Source organism: Protobothrops mucrosquamatus, unplaced genomic scaffold (genome assembly GCF_001527695.2).
Source record: "Protobothrops mucrosquamatus isolate PMUCROS unplaced genomic scaffold, P.Mucros_1.0 scaffold1322, whole genome shotgun sequence".
Classification (NCBI taxonomy): Eukaryota; Metazoa; Chordata; class Lepidosauria; order Squamata; family Viperidae; genus Protobothrops; species Protobothrops mucrosquamatus.
The window spans coordinates 10,846-24,231 of record NW_015387522.1 but is presented as its reverse complement, the minus strand read 5'-3'; the positions used below and the strand labels follow the sequence as shown (position 1 = coordinate 24,231).

Below are 13,386 nucleotides of genomic sequence, written 5' to 3'. Positions count from 1 at the left end.
CTAATTTTCTGAGATTGTGGATTTGGGGTTTTCGTGAGCTGTAAGCCATAATCATCACAGTTATGACACATCACGGCTTGAACTATCTTGCTTTGCATATAATGAGTCTATCTCATATATTAGGTTCACCTTTTAAGTTGCATTACTGAAATAAATGAACTTTTGCACGATATTCTAATTTTTCGAGTTTCACCTGTAATCATTAAGGCATGTAATTATAGATTTTTTTGGGGACTGGTACAATGGTACAGTCTTAAAACATGATGGAACTATAGCCTGATGCAACAAAAGATTGAAGATGTCTGGTCAGCACACCCCTTAAGTACTTGCCCAAGGATATTATCAGGACCCACAGCCTTTCACGTGTTGACTTTCCTTAAGATCTTCCAAACTTGTATCAAACTTAAGCACTGTTCATCAGGAAGGGGAACAGTCTGTCTTGTTGGAACGTTATTTGACGCCTCAAACCATCCCAAAAAACATGTTGAGCTTATTTAGAAAATCCGTGTTACTCTTATGTGTCAGGGGAGCTGCCTTATAATGAGTGATAACCCGGATACCTTGCCACATGCGTCTAACAATTACAATTGCAGGATTTAATATTAGGCAGTGCTATTACGAGAAGCAGTCCAGGACAAACATAGCCCGCGCAGACAGAAGATGAGCTCATGGTTAATGTTGGCTTCGTTGGTGGCATGGACTGGGGGGGGGGGGAGGAGAAGGCGGGGATTCCCTTTTCCAGCTGGAGTAGGCAGAAAAGGGGATTCCCCCTTTCAGAATGCTCGGAAGTTCGGGATTGTTCCGAGTGACGTCACAGGAGGTTGCTCGCTGGTTGGAGAAAGAGGTGTTAGAAGAGCAGGGAGGGTCCACGAAATTACGTTCTGGGCCTCTTGAAGGCAGCGGGCACCCCTGCTTAGCCCTCTTCGGGGTGATGCCCCCCACCCAGCCTCTCTCTAGGCCGCTCTCGGACGGGAACCCTCATTCCTCCCTTCCAGTCGCCTCTCCAGCTCATGGTGGCGGCTGTTTCCTGAACTCTCGCGAGGTTTCAGCGCAGGACATCGCTGCTGCGGCTCGAAGCGGCGCCATTTTGGGATGGACTGACTGGTGCGAGGAGCTGTGCGCGCGGCGGGCGAGAAGAGGCGGCGGCAAAAGGACCTTTCAAATTCGGGGGTCCCACTTTGTCTGGGAACTTTGCCGGTAAGTGGGACCCGCGCGTCAACCTCTCCTGCTCGGCGGGCCGAGNGGAGAGCTGGGTCAAAGTCCGCGGGGATGGCGGCAGCCTTTCTCCTGGGAGCTGTTGCCGTCCCGAAGGCTCCCTCTCCGCCCGCCCAAAGCCGAAGCGTGTGGCCTTTTCGCCCCCTTCCTCTTCCTTCCGGGGCCCTCTGAACCGTAGGCGCGGCTCTCTTTGGCCTTAGCCTCGTTCAGACGAAGGTCCGAAAACGGCTTGCGAAGAAAGGGGCTAGCAATGCCTCTTCTGCATAAATTTTTGGGAGCCAGGTGAGGAAACGGGGACTTGTGCCCTACTTTACCGGAGTCCAGATTGGTGGGGGAAGGGAGGAAGCGCTCTCTCCCTGGGTTCAGCGGGCGAAAGCGGCGGGCTTGGATTTTTCCCGACGTTCTTCCTCCTCTCGGGGATTTTACTTTCTTTTGCTTCGTGGAGTTGCAACCCGAGCCCTTTTGGACTTCCTCCCGAAAGTAAGCTCGCGGAGGAAGGGTCTCGGGCAACCGTGTATCCCCTCTCTCTCCCCCCCCCCCCGATCTTCCTATTGTTCGGTCTGGTTCTGCACTTTATTGGATAAAAGAACTGGATCCAAAGCCTCGTCCTTCCCGGTTTTCCCGTGGCTTTCCCCCCCATGGGAGATTCTCCCCAACCTCCTTTGCTGCTGAATTCAGCACGCATGATCCGTCTTCGTGTGCCTAGACCTGTCTTTTTCACGGGGAGGGAAATTTTGGATATATTTAATAGTTCATCACTTCTCGATGTTTATTTAGAGAGGAAAATTGACTTACAGCGTGTTTTGTCTCTTGTGCCTCTTCTATTTTAGGTAATTCTCTAGTTTTGAACGTCGGGGTTATTTTTCATTGCCTCCGATTAAATGAGGAAAAGCTTTTTCAATTGAAAGGACAATATTTACTACCATGGAGTCGATCTGTTCGGTCACTTTCCACTTCGTGTTTTTCTGAAATCTTCAGAACCTACTGTAATCCGGAAAACTTACGAACTTTTGAAAAATTTTCCCCTTTTCATTGAAGACGCCTTGGACTAATTTTTGTCCCTATGGAATGGATAATTATATAAACGTCTTAGGCTCGACATTTCTTTCAAAATTCTTTATTTTTCAGTTCACAGAATTCAGGAAAAATTGAGATTGACTTATTTTGCCAATTATATTTAGAAATTAGATGTAGCTTCTAATTCTTCTCTTTTTGGTTATAGTTGATGGCAACTCTTATTTAAATTTTTAGGAGGATTAATATTGCTGCTTGCAGTGAACCCTATTTCCTACATGAAGGCAATGGACTTTATTTTTCATTTTCATTTGTTTTTTATATAAAGAAGCATTATGGAAATATTGAGATAGCTGCTGTGTGCACATGCCTGAATTAACTCTTAGAAATGCTCCTCATTTCAGATGTGGAATTTGTTCTGTTCTTTATGTCATAAAAGGAGTATTTATTTTTTTATAGAGCTGATGCTCATTATCGTGCAAAATACATGGAATAGAAAAGTGAAGAAACTTCAGAAAACAAGCTACTAAAATCAGACTTGTTTGCTTCAAGAAATAACTTGGCCAGAGTCCTTATATGTGAACAATGGGTAGCTGATTTTGGAGAGTCAGCTGTTTGCTATAGATGTAGTACTATTAAGAAGCTCAGGATATTTCAAGGGAAGAAAACCTGGAAAACAAATTGTGAGAAGTCGATGCCAATCTCTGCAGTACTCTTGGATTTTGTAAGTATTGATCCAAATACTCATTTTTGTAGACTTTAAGGCCATTCATGTTGCTTGCTTGTCCTACTACAGCAACTTTTCTTTCTCAGAGGAATAGCAATACATATTAAATTGAATATTTAAATATGCAGCTTGATTAATGCATGGATGTTTGAAATCATACTGAATTCAAGTTGAATTTCTTATATTTTACATTTAATGTTGGTGTTAGAAATAAGGTGTTCATATTCACATGTTCTGTTCAACTTTTTTCAAATAGGAAAATTTTTATTTCTGTTCCCTGTTTCCAACTTTTCCTTACACATGCATTTATATTGTGGCATATTATAGTGTCTTATAATATCTAACCTGAGAAACAGGTTTAATAAAGCAAGTTATTGACATTGAAACCGGATGTTTGAAAAAGTGCAACCTTTTAAAAACTCAAGTGTGGCTGTTAAGTTATATTTGTAAGTTTTGTGTGTGCCAAGACCATCACTGGGATGTAATAGTAATATTAGCATAGAAACAATTTTTATTAATGAGAAAAATTGAAGCAATTGTTAGGAAGTTTTCTGCTGCTATAACAGCTTTTGCCATTGCACTCGATCCACTAGCCTTTTCTATATCAATTTAAATGTATGTCTGAACTGTAGAAAAGCTTGTAGAGATCTGGAATCTTAGAACCATCTTGTTTATAGATTAGTTAATACTTGTTGCGTTGCAGTACAGTATTTCCTATATGTGTGAGTTGTAAGACTTTACTCAACAAAGATTTGCTATTAAAACCTCTTTGTTACCTTTTTTAGGTAACATTGCTGAGCCAAAATGTGGAAACTTGGTTGCCTCCATAGTATTTCATTGTCTCTTCCCTATCTAGATTATATTAGTAATGGTTTCCAGAGTCTTGTAGTAAGGTTAATAATTGGTGTTGCAAAGGACCAAAGGCAAGGTGTAGAATCTTGTTGTACAAAATAGAATTAGAATTGGTTCTAATTAGAAATAGAATTAGTTCTTAGATTTTAACTGGGCTTTCAGAACATCTGTAGGCTAATTTGATATCACTGAGAACTGATAAATAGTGATTTATAAATTTGTATTTGGTTTGTATTTCTGTTTAACAACGCTGCACATTTAATTAGGACAGAGCACACTTGATTGTTTAATGCTTCAATGTTTTAAATCTTGCAGGTTTATTTTCAACAGAATCCAGTGCTACCTCATATAAGATGGACAAAGCAATCTAATTCAGAAGTAAGTATCATTTATTGCAGTTTGTATGGATTTCCTGTTTTTCAGTATAAATTACATATACTTAATAAAACACAGTTTGAAATATTTAAACAGTAGTTTTAAATAATTTCCTATAGTTACAAATTTAATTACTTTAAAGCCTTAAATCAGATATAGTTACAAATTTAATTACTTTAAAGTCTTAAATCAGATATTAAATGTATCTTGCAAATAACTTTCTTTAGTGAGTACATAACATTTTTTACATTAAAAGATAAATAGAATTTAAGTTGGAATTTTCTTTTTACAACTTTATACTTTCATGTTTCTGTATTGCTTAAAGCAGTGATGGCGAACCTTTTAGAGACCGAGTGCCCAAACTACAACCCCAAACCCACTTATGCATCCTCGGGTGCCGGGTGGATGTAGCTCATTGGCTGGGTGTGGCCCATTGGCTGGGTGTGGCCCATTGGCTGGGTATGGCTGCGGTGGTAACGGCAGACTGGGTGGGACTAAAAAGTTCAATCAATCAATTCCAACTTTGCAAGATCTTTTTTTCCCCACGAGAAGTTGAAATTGACTGATTGATTGAACTTTTTTTTTTTTTTGCACATGGCAGTGGAGGCCTAAAGCGAAAAGGTTTTATAAAACCCAGCTGAAGGCCTAGGACTGGGGCAACGGCGCACGTGCCCACAGAGAGGGCTCTGAGTGCCACGTCTGGCACCCGTGCCATAGGTTCGCCACCACTGGCTTAAAGCATATCTTTCCCTATATTTCTACTTCCTGACAAGTATACAATCTAATTTGTGGATGTTTGGTTTCGGTTGGTATTTAGACTTTATCAAAAGGTTAGAAAGGAGGACATGTATTCATATTATTTAAAATGACTATGCAGTGCTTTGGATTTGATTCCAAGGAAACATTTCAGAGTAGTCATGTAATGCTCTGAAACGTTTAAAGCAGCTGTGTCTTTTCCCAGAGTCATGAAATAGCTTTGATGGGTAGCTGTGCAGTCTAGAAAAAAGAGTAGCTGCTGGGGTATTGCAGAAAGGTATAGTCATGCTTCTGAAACCTGTTTTTGAGTTTGAAGTTAAAGGGCCATGTGACCTTAGTTTTAATTAGAAGAAAAGGACAGGCATACAGTTTTATATGCAACTTAATAAATTAACCAAATGTATTTGGGGCCTTGATCCAAAGAGAAAATTTGAAGCTGCTTATTACATTTTTAAATTAAAAAAATTAATTCTTAATGGGCCATTAGTTTCAAACATTCACAGGAAAAAATATAGCATTTTGACAAATTGTGGTATTTCCAATTTCCATTTTTCATGGTTCTAGAACTGAAACATTTGTATGTAAAATTTGTGGCATGCTATCTTATTAGTTGCAGACAGTCCTTGCTTAACAATGTTAATTGGGACCAGAAACTGGCATTAAGAAATGCAGTCGCAAATTGAAAAATCATGTGATTGTGACTTGCAACTTCCTGCTAGCTTCCCCATTGACTTTGCTTGTGGGAAGCCAGCAGGGAAGGTTGCAAATTGTACTCACATGACTACATGCAATTACAAAACAAGAAATGGTTATAACTGTCAGCGCCATCATGGGTTTGAATAGTTAGTGAATGTTTGATAAACAAGGACTGCCTGTATCTGTCTCAGAATTTCAGCAAATGTAAACAAACATGTATACAAATGTATACAAAATCTTAGGGTCTTTTTAGTTTAGTTCTGTTAGGATTCATGTTTATAAATTTTTGTAGCTGAAGCAAGAAGTTAAGGATAAGACAGTACAGCAGAACATGTGAGAACACTTTTTTTTCAGATATATATGCTGTTGCAATTAAGAGTAGATAAGGAAACAATGGTAGAAATGAGTTGTAGTTCTTGTCAGTTGCAAACACAGTAACTTAATTCCATTAAAAAAACTATGTATACATTTTCCAGACCAAATCCTTTTTTGTTCATGAATTCATTGTATAGCCTTAGGCAAACTATCAGCTGCCATCCCATCTGCAGTACTAGAGATAAGTCTCATTTTTCTAAAATGGCTTGTGAGGATTATTAAGATAAATACTTTAAAAAGGCATAAAAACTTCAAAAAACCAATGTTTAATATTTTATAACATTTGTATTCTATATTTTCTCCAGAGAATCATGTCTCTATTAACAGAGTAGGAAACATGTTTTATCTGAAGTTTTATATACTAAATTTAATTGTTTGGTAAGGATTTCAATTTGAACTGCTCATCTCAAAGTGGATTGTTACTACTGTGTTGTTGGGTGTTTAGGTGAATTATGTCCCTATTGAAGTTTGACTGTCTGTAGGCAATATATCGACTTTTAAAGGAGGCTTTCTATATGTAGGAGTGGGGGTTGGATTGAGAAAGATTAATTAGACACAAAGAAAAAAATATTTTATTTTTTTAACAGCAGTAAGATTTTAAACAGATCGAGCTTTTTGTACTTTTGAGTGACAATCTGCATTTATGAAAATACTCAACAGCATGGACATGCTAAATTAATGAAGAGGAAAAGTGGTCCCCTGGCTGTATGAAGCATTCAAACCAGTTTTTGTGACTTATATTCTTTATCACAATTGCCAAAAATGGTTTTCTAAAACTATGAAGTGGAAAACATAAAAATGTAGTCACTAGATAGTCTTCATGTAGTTACAGGATTAACAAATCCTCTAACCCAGGAAAAGGGTAGGGGGAATCTGCATTCAACCCTTTATTTTTTTCCAAGTACTGTTAAGGGCAAGTCTTGGCTACCACAAGATAATGTATGATTTTGCTTGGGTAATAAACACGTTTTTTGGGGGAGGTGTATATGTTTATTTATTTATTTAGTTGTAATTGTGAAAAAACAAAATAAATTGACAGGTTGCTCTGGTGAACATCTGGGCAGTAATTGCAGGATCCAATCTGGGTCGATCATGGGGACCAGAGGTTTTGCCTTCCGAGCTTTCAGACTTGTGCTGGAGACCATTGTCAGGGAATTTGTCTACCAGAATATGTGCTTTGAATTATTCTATGCATCGTATTTATGTGGTGCTATCCTATTGGTTGATTGGTGTGTTGATATCCAGCGATTGGCTGTTTTTTTTTGTGCTGCCAAGTCATCAGGCTCCTAAATACCTGATAAGCTGGTGATAAATCACTCCTGTTGACTGGCCAGGGGCCCGTTTCTCAGGTTTCAATCATTTCCCTGGCTATGTTTGTATCTGCATGGCCAACAATTTTAGCAGCTGCGAAATTGAATGCATGTCCTTGTTTATTGCAATGAGAGGCTACCAATGAGTTTGGGTCTTGCTCTCTGACTGCTTGCTTGTATTCTTGCAATCTGGTGGTTAGCGTCCTCCCTGTCCTACATAGTCACAGGGGTTAGATTACATTAGAAATACCTTCCACCTCCAAGCGATCTTTGCAGTGCATGATTTGCCTTGTATGATAGCCTCTGTGTGATGTGCAATGCCCACTTGCAGATGTCGGAAGCTGCATTCTACTGCTTCTGAAATGTTTTTGATGTATGGCAGGATGTGTGCCATATAGTTGGTCTTATACCTTCTTCATTTCTGTTCCTTGCGTGTTGTCAGGCATCTTGTAATACATGCTTATGGCTACCCATTCTGCCTGAATTATCCATGTAAGTATCTTCTCTCCAGTTGGGTACTACAGTGGGTTCTCACTCTGCCATATAATGTTCTGATGCAACTTTTTTTTGGTGACAGTGGATGATTACTGTTGAAACTAAGAATGTGTTTCAGTAATTTTGTAATTGGGTTTTGTTTCAGTAATTTCTTATTAAAAAGAAAGTATTTATAAAAAAGGTCATTTTAGGTTACATGTAAAGAACCTGGTAGATTTGAATAGAATGCCAGATCTTCAGCTTCATAGAATCTTTCTTTAAAATATTAAAATAGACACACAAACAATAGTCTAGTCTAGTGGCGTAAACTATAATATACGTGAGGTTTTATAAGTAATTTAGAGGTCATCATTGAATTATTGGCATTCCTCACTGCCCTTTTCTCTTGGTTCTGCCCAATCCATTGCATTTAGGTCGTGAATGGTACCACACTATGTTGTCCATTCCCAGAGTTAGCAACCTATGATGTTTGAGATACACGTGTATGTATTGTTTAAATATACTCCTAATATTCAACTTACTTTCTGAAGAATGTTTGTTAAATAACACTTAGTAATGCATTATTTAACCGAGATGGCTTAGTGGTTAAAGAAGCTGAGCTTGTTAGCTGCTGACAGCCTGGGTTCGAGACCCAAGCTCTGTGCGATAGGATGAGCTCCCGTTACTTGCCCCAGCTCCTGCCCACCAAGCAGTTCGAAAACACGCAAATGCAAGTAGATAGGTACAACTTCGGTGGGAAGGTAACAGTAACAAAAGAGATAAAAGAAAAGGAAGACACAGAGTACTATTTAATATGGAATAAGTGCTATGACTGGTTGGAGACTAGAAATAATAAAGGAGAATAAATGTGGAAAGGTCAAAAGTGGAAAATGTGTGTATAATAATGTATAGCAATAATAATATGTATTATTTTTAGTATGAGGTATAGTATGAAAGAAGAAAAATGTAAACAAGAAACAACGGGACAACAAGGACAAATATTTCTAAAGAGGAATAAAGGGGGAAAATGTAAATAATAGAAGATTACCGTTACGAAATTGCTATTAAAAAAAAGGAGGAGTATACACTGTGTGTGTATGTGTGTTATGTTTTGTTGTTTAAAAAAAACAAAAAACCTATTCTGTACATTTTTGGCATATAGCCATGCTAGCCACATGACCATGAAAATTGTCTTTGGACAATGCTGGCTCCCTCAGCCAAGAAATGGAGATGAGCACCATGTCCTGGAGTCGGTCATGACTGACAGGGAAACCTTTACCTTAGTGATGTGCACTTAATGTTGTTGGAAGCCCCAAAATGTTTGGATTATTTTTCTGGAGTGTGCTGATTTGGTTATCTTTTGGAGGGGTTGTTCCAATAATTAAATAATAAATATTCTTGGGAGAAGCAGTGTACAGATAGTTCTTGGTTAACAATTCATTCAGTGACCATTTAAAGTTACAGTGGTGCTGAACAAATGGTAGTTATGTCTAGTCTATGAAGTTATGGCTGTTGTAACCCTCCCACAGTCATACAATCAACATTTGGGTGCTGTGCAGCCCACTTGTGCTTATGATTGCAGGGGCGCTTCCACTCCCCTCCCCTCTCCTCATCCACCTATCTCTTGCCCATATCTGACCTTTTAGCCTCCCTGTGTACACTTTCCCTCCTGCACAGCTGGCCTTGCTGCTCCCAGCTGACCTTTGCGACTTTCTTCCTCCGGTGTCCAGCCTGGTCCTTCATGAGGCAAACTATTATGATATAATGATTGCAAGAATCTACTTACTGCAAGCTTTAAGAAAATAATGTGGTGACTGTTAGGATTCAGCATGGATTTATCAAGAATAATTTATCTAGATATATTTTTAGATTGTACAAGGCATTGTACCTTTCTTCAATTTTATATCCACAAGAATACTGTGATGTACAGTGGATAAGACATAATACCTTTCTTAAAGTGGTACAGAATGGATTTTTGTGCTGAATTTGAACTTGAATGGGTCTTCTTGGTCTTCTTTGGAGAGGTAGTTTGGTCTAGAGGTTAAGGCAGCAGGCTAGAAAGTAGGAGACTGTGAATTCTAGTCCTGCCTTAGCTATGAAAACCAGCTGGGTGACTTTGGCCTAGTCATTCACTCTCAGCCCAATCCACCTCACAGGTTTGTGGCGGGGGAAAATAGGAGAAAGGTGTGTTGGATATGTTTGCTCCCTTGAGTCATTTGTGAAAATAATAAGGCAGGATGCAAATAAATAATCACCATAATTACTGCATTAAACAGTGATAGTTTTTTAATCCCATAGGCTGGCAAGCTGTATGAGAGGAGCAGCTATTCCTGCTGAGTGCTTTGCAGGAATGGCTGTGAAACTAGTCTGTACAACTATTATGCAAATATGCCATCTGTATCTGAGGGAGGGATGCCTTGGCTAGGAAGATGCTGGCTTGGAGAGGAAAGTGTGGATAGTAACATCCTAGTGATGAATCAGAGAGGAAGATACATTGGGAGGTGGATAGTGGGCCACTTTCAGGGAAGACAGTCTTGGTGTCTTAAATTGATTTGTGTTCCAGCCTCTTAGATTTCCCCAATATCTGGTCATCAGAGCCCCTGTCTTGCTGTTTAATGCCTGGTTGGTTTGTATTAAAATTCACCTCATGTAGGAGTTAATAATGAAATAGAAAGCTGGCCTGGTGCGTATAAATGAAGCATGGCTGGGTATGGAAAACAGTCCAGCCAGGTGTGGCAGTATATTGGTGTGGTGACCACATGATGTGGATATATCATATTATCCTTCCCTTATGATCTGGTAATTCTGTGAACATTTGAAAATTTTCAGCGACTGCTACTTACTACAGGAAAGATGGATTTGATTTGTCTATCTCAGACATGTTATTGATCATACTGGATTTCAGAGGGAACACTGGGAACCTCTGGGGGCTTTGATAAACAATTTATCAGAGGCTTTAGTTGCTGTTTGGTATGCAAGGACAACATGCGAGGATATCTCTGCAACCCCTTCCTGTATACCAGTGGTGGCGAACCTATGGCACGGGTGCCAGAGGCGGCACTCAGAGCCCTCTCTGTGGGCATGCGCATCATCACCCCAGTCCTAGGCCTTCAGCTGGGTTTTATAACCGCCATGTGCAAAAAAAAAAAAAAGGTTCAATCAGTCAATTTCAACTTGGGGGGGGGGAAAGTCTTGCAAAGTTGGAATTGATTGATTGAACTTTTTAGTCCCACCTAGTCTGCCATTACCACTGCAGCCATGCCCACCCAATTGGCCACGCCCACCCAATTGGCCACATCCACCCGGCACTTGACGATGCATAAGTGGGTTTTGGGTTGCAGTTTGGGCACTCAGTCTCTAAAAGGTTCGCCATCACTGCTGTATACACATAGTCCTTGACATATGACCAAATTGAGCCCAGATTTTTTGTTGGTAAACAAGGCAGTTGTTAATTGAATTTTGCCCTTTTTATGACATTTTTACCACAGTTGTTAAATGAATCACTGCAGTTGTTAAGTGAATCACACAGTTAAGTGAATCAATCTCTCCCCCCCCACTGACTTTGCTTGTGGGAAGCCAGTTGGGAAGAAATGGTGATCACATGACCAAGGGATGGTGCAACTATCATAAATACATGCTGGTTGCCAAGTGCCTGAATTTTGATCATGTGACCATGGGGATGCAACGGATTTGTGTGGAAACTGGTCATAAATTACTTTCTTCAGTGCTGTTGTAATTTTGAACGGACACTAAACGAATGGTTGTAAGTTGAGAACTACTAACACTAGCCTTGGAGCACCTTTTGATTTTTAAGAGGAGTCTGGACACAGAGTGAGAGAAAAGGTGCCTAGATTGCACCTGGAGGAAAACAAAGAGCAAATCTGACTGAGTACAGGTAAAAATGTTTATTAAGGATTACCTTGTGGTGTTAATAGTAACAAAATGTTGTTGTTTTTCTAGTCATTGCATCGGCATATAGCCAGCCAATGGCATGCTTAGGTTGACGTAGATCCTCTTGGGCAACAGTCTCCAACCTTGGGTCTGTGGTCTAGTGCCAGGCCACAGCCCATTTGGAACCAGGCCGTGGAAGTAGTCATCCAGCATGCATGTGAAGCTGCATTTGTAAAAGCTCCATGTGTGCATGAAATCATTCCTTTTCCCCCTGTCCCTCTGCTGCTGCTGCCATTGCCTCCGTTGAGGCGGAAAGATTGCGAAACTGCTGAGTGGGGAGATTTTGAGTCTGTTGGTTCTGAAGAAGTAGACAGAGTCCTCAGAATTGTCTGCTAGTCACGTGTCTGTTACATCCATGTCCCTCCTAATTCATCAAGGCCATAATGAAAAGTGGGTGTAGTTGGACTGAGACAATGGTTAATTAATCCTTATATGAAGAGGCAATCTTCTAAAAAAACCATTGCTCGACCTGGCAATACTAGACAATTTTCATCCAGTTTCCATCCTTTTTTTTTTTAGGAGGGGCTATAAAGAAGTGATCAGATTGCAACTTTAGAGGGCTCTGAATAATACAGATTGCATGGACCCTTTTCATTCAGGTTCAGGCATGGTCATAGTATGGATACAGCATTGATTTCCTTTGTAGATAACTTCAGGAGCTGGGGTCCCCAATCCTGGGTCCGTGGACCGGCACCGGGCCGTGGCATACCAGCAACCGGGGTGCGTAAATAAGTAAAGCCCCATCCGCTGGATGCAGGCAGCACACGAAACTACGCCCTGTCTGGTCCGCAGAAAAATCTTTCTCCACAGAACCGGTCGCTGGTGCTCAAAAGGTTGGGGGCCTCTGTTCTAGAGGGCTTGGGATGGCTGTATAGCTCAGTATTGGCCTTCTTGGTTTCTAGGTGGATTTTAAATATAATTGATGGTGGTATCTGGCTCATTTTCTTTTCATATTTTTGGCAATGTTGTAAAACTCACCAACTCCGTATTATAATGAAACAAAATTTTAATTGTCAATTCAATCTCCAATATTTTTATTACATTGTGTTAAATTTTACTAAACTATATAATCTTCAGAGTATAGAGAGTTAACTTTAAACTGTAAATGTTAACTTCTATAAGAATATAATTCCTTTCTTGGAAAACCAGTTTACCAAATTGTGGGAATATGTTTTGATATCCTTAAAAGTAAATCTAATGCATAATTCAGTTCTGATTAGAAACCATTTCTGGACTTTATATGCTTTCACTTTTTCTATATATGAGATCTGTATTTTAACTACATGGAATATTCTAATGTGAATAGATTCTTGGTATTGAATCAATTTATTATAGCCTATAATTTTGGTCAATAATTTATAATGCATTTACTATGGTTCCTAATATATATTCTTTGCTTAAAGCTTAATAGCCCTAGTTCTTTTTAAAGTGATTTTTATAATTACCCGTATATACTCGAGTATAAGTCGACCCGACTATAAGCCGAGGGACCTATTTTTCCACAAAGAACTGGGAAAAAATGGTGACTCGAGTATAAGCCTAGGGTGGGAAATGAGGCAGCTACTGGTAAATGTAAAACAGCAGAGCATATCGAGCAGTTGTTTTTCAACTGAAAGCAGAATTGTAGTTGTAGTGGGATTA

The 13,386-nt window shown here is 39.6% G+C and overlaps 1 protein-coding gene across 1 annotated transcript in view; it reads left to right on the top strand.

Moving 5' to 3' along the window:
• Positions 1–1,056: 1,056 nt before the first annotated feature.
• Positions 1,057–13,386, top strand: part of GPBP1 (GC-rich promoter binding protein 1) — a gene marked incomplete at its 3' end in the record, with an annotated part of 22,870 nt that continues 10,540 nt past the window's right edge. Inside the window, exons 1-3 of the mRNA XM_015821389.1 lie at positions 1,057–1,197; positions 2,046–2,953; positions 4,124–4,186. The remainder of the gene's footprint in view (positions 1,198–2,045; positions 2,954–4,123; positions 4,187–13,386) is intronic.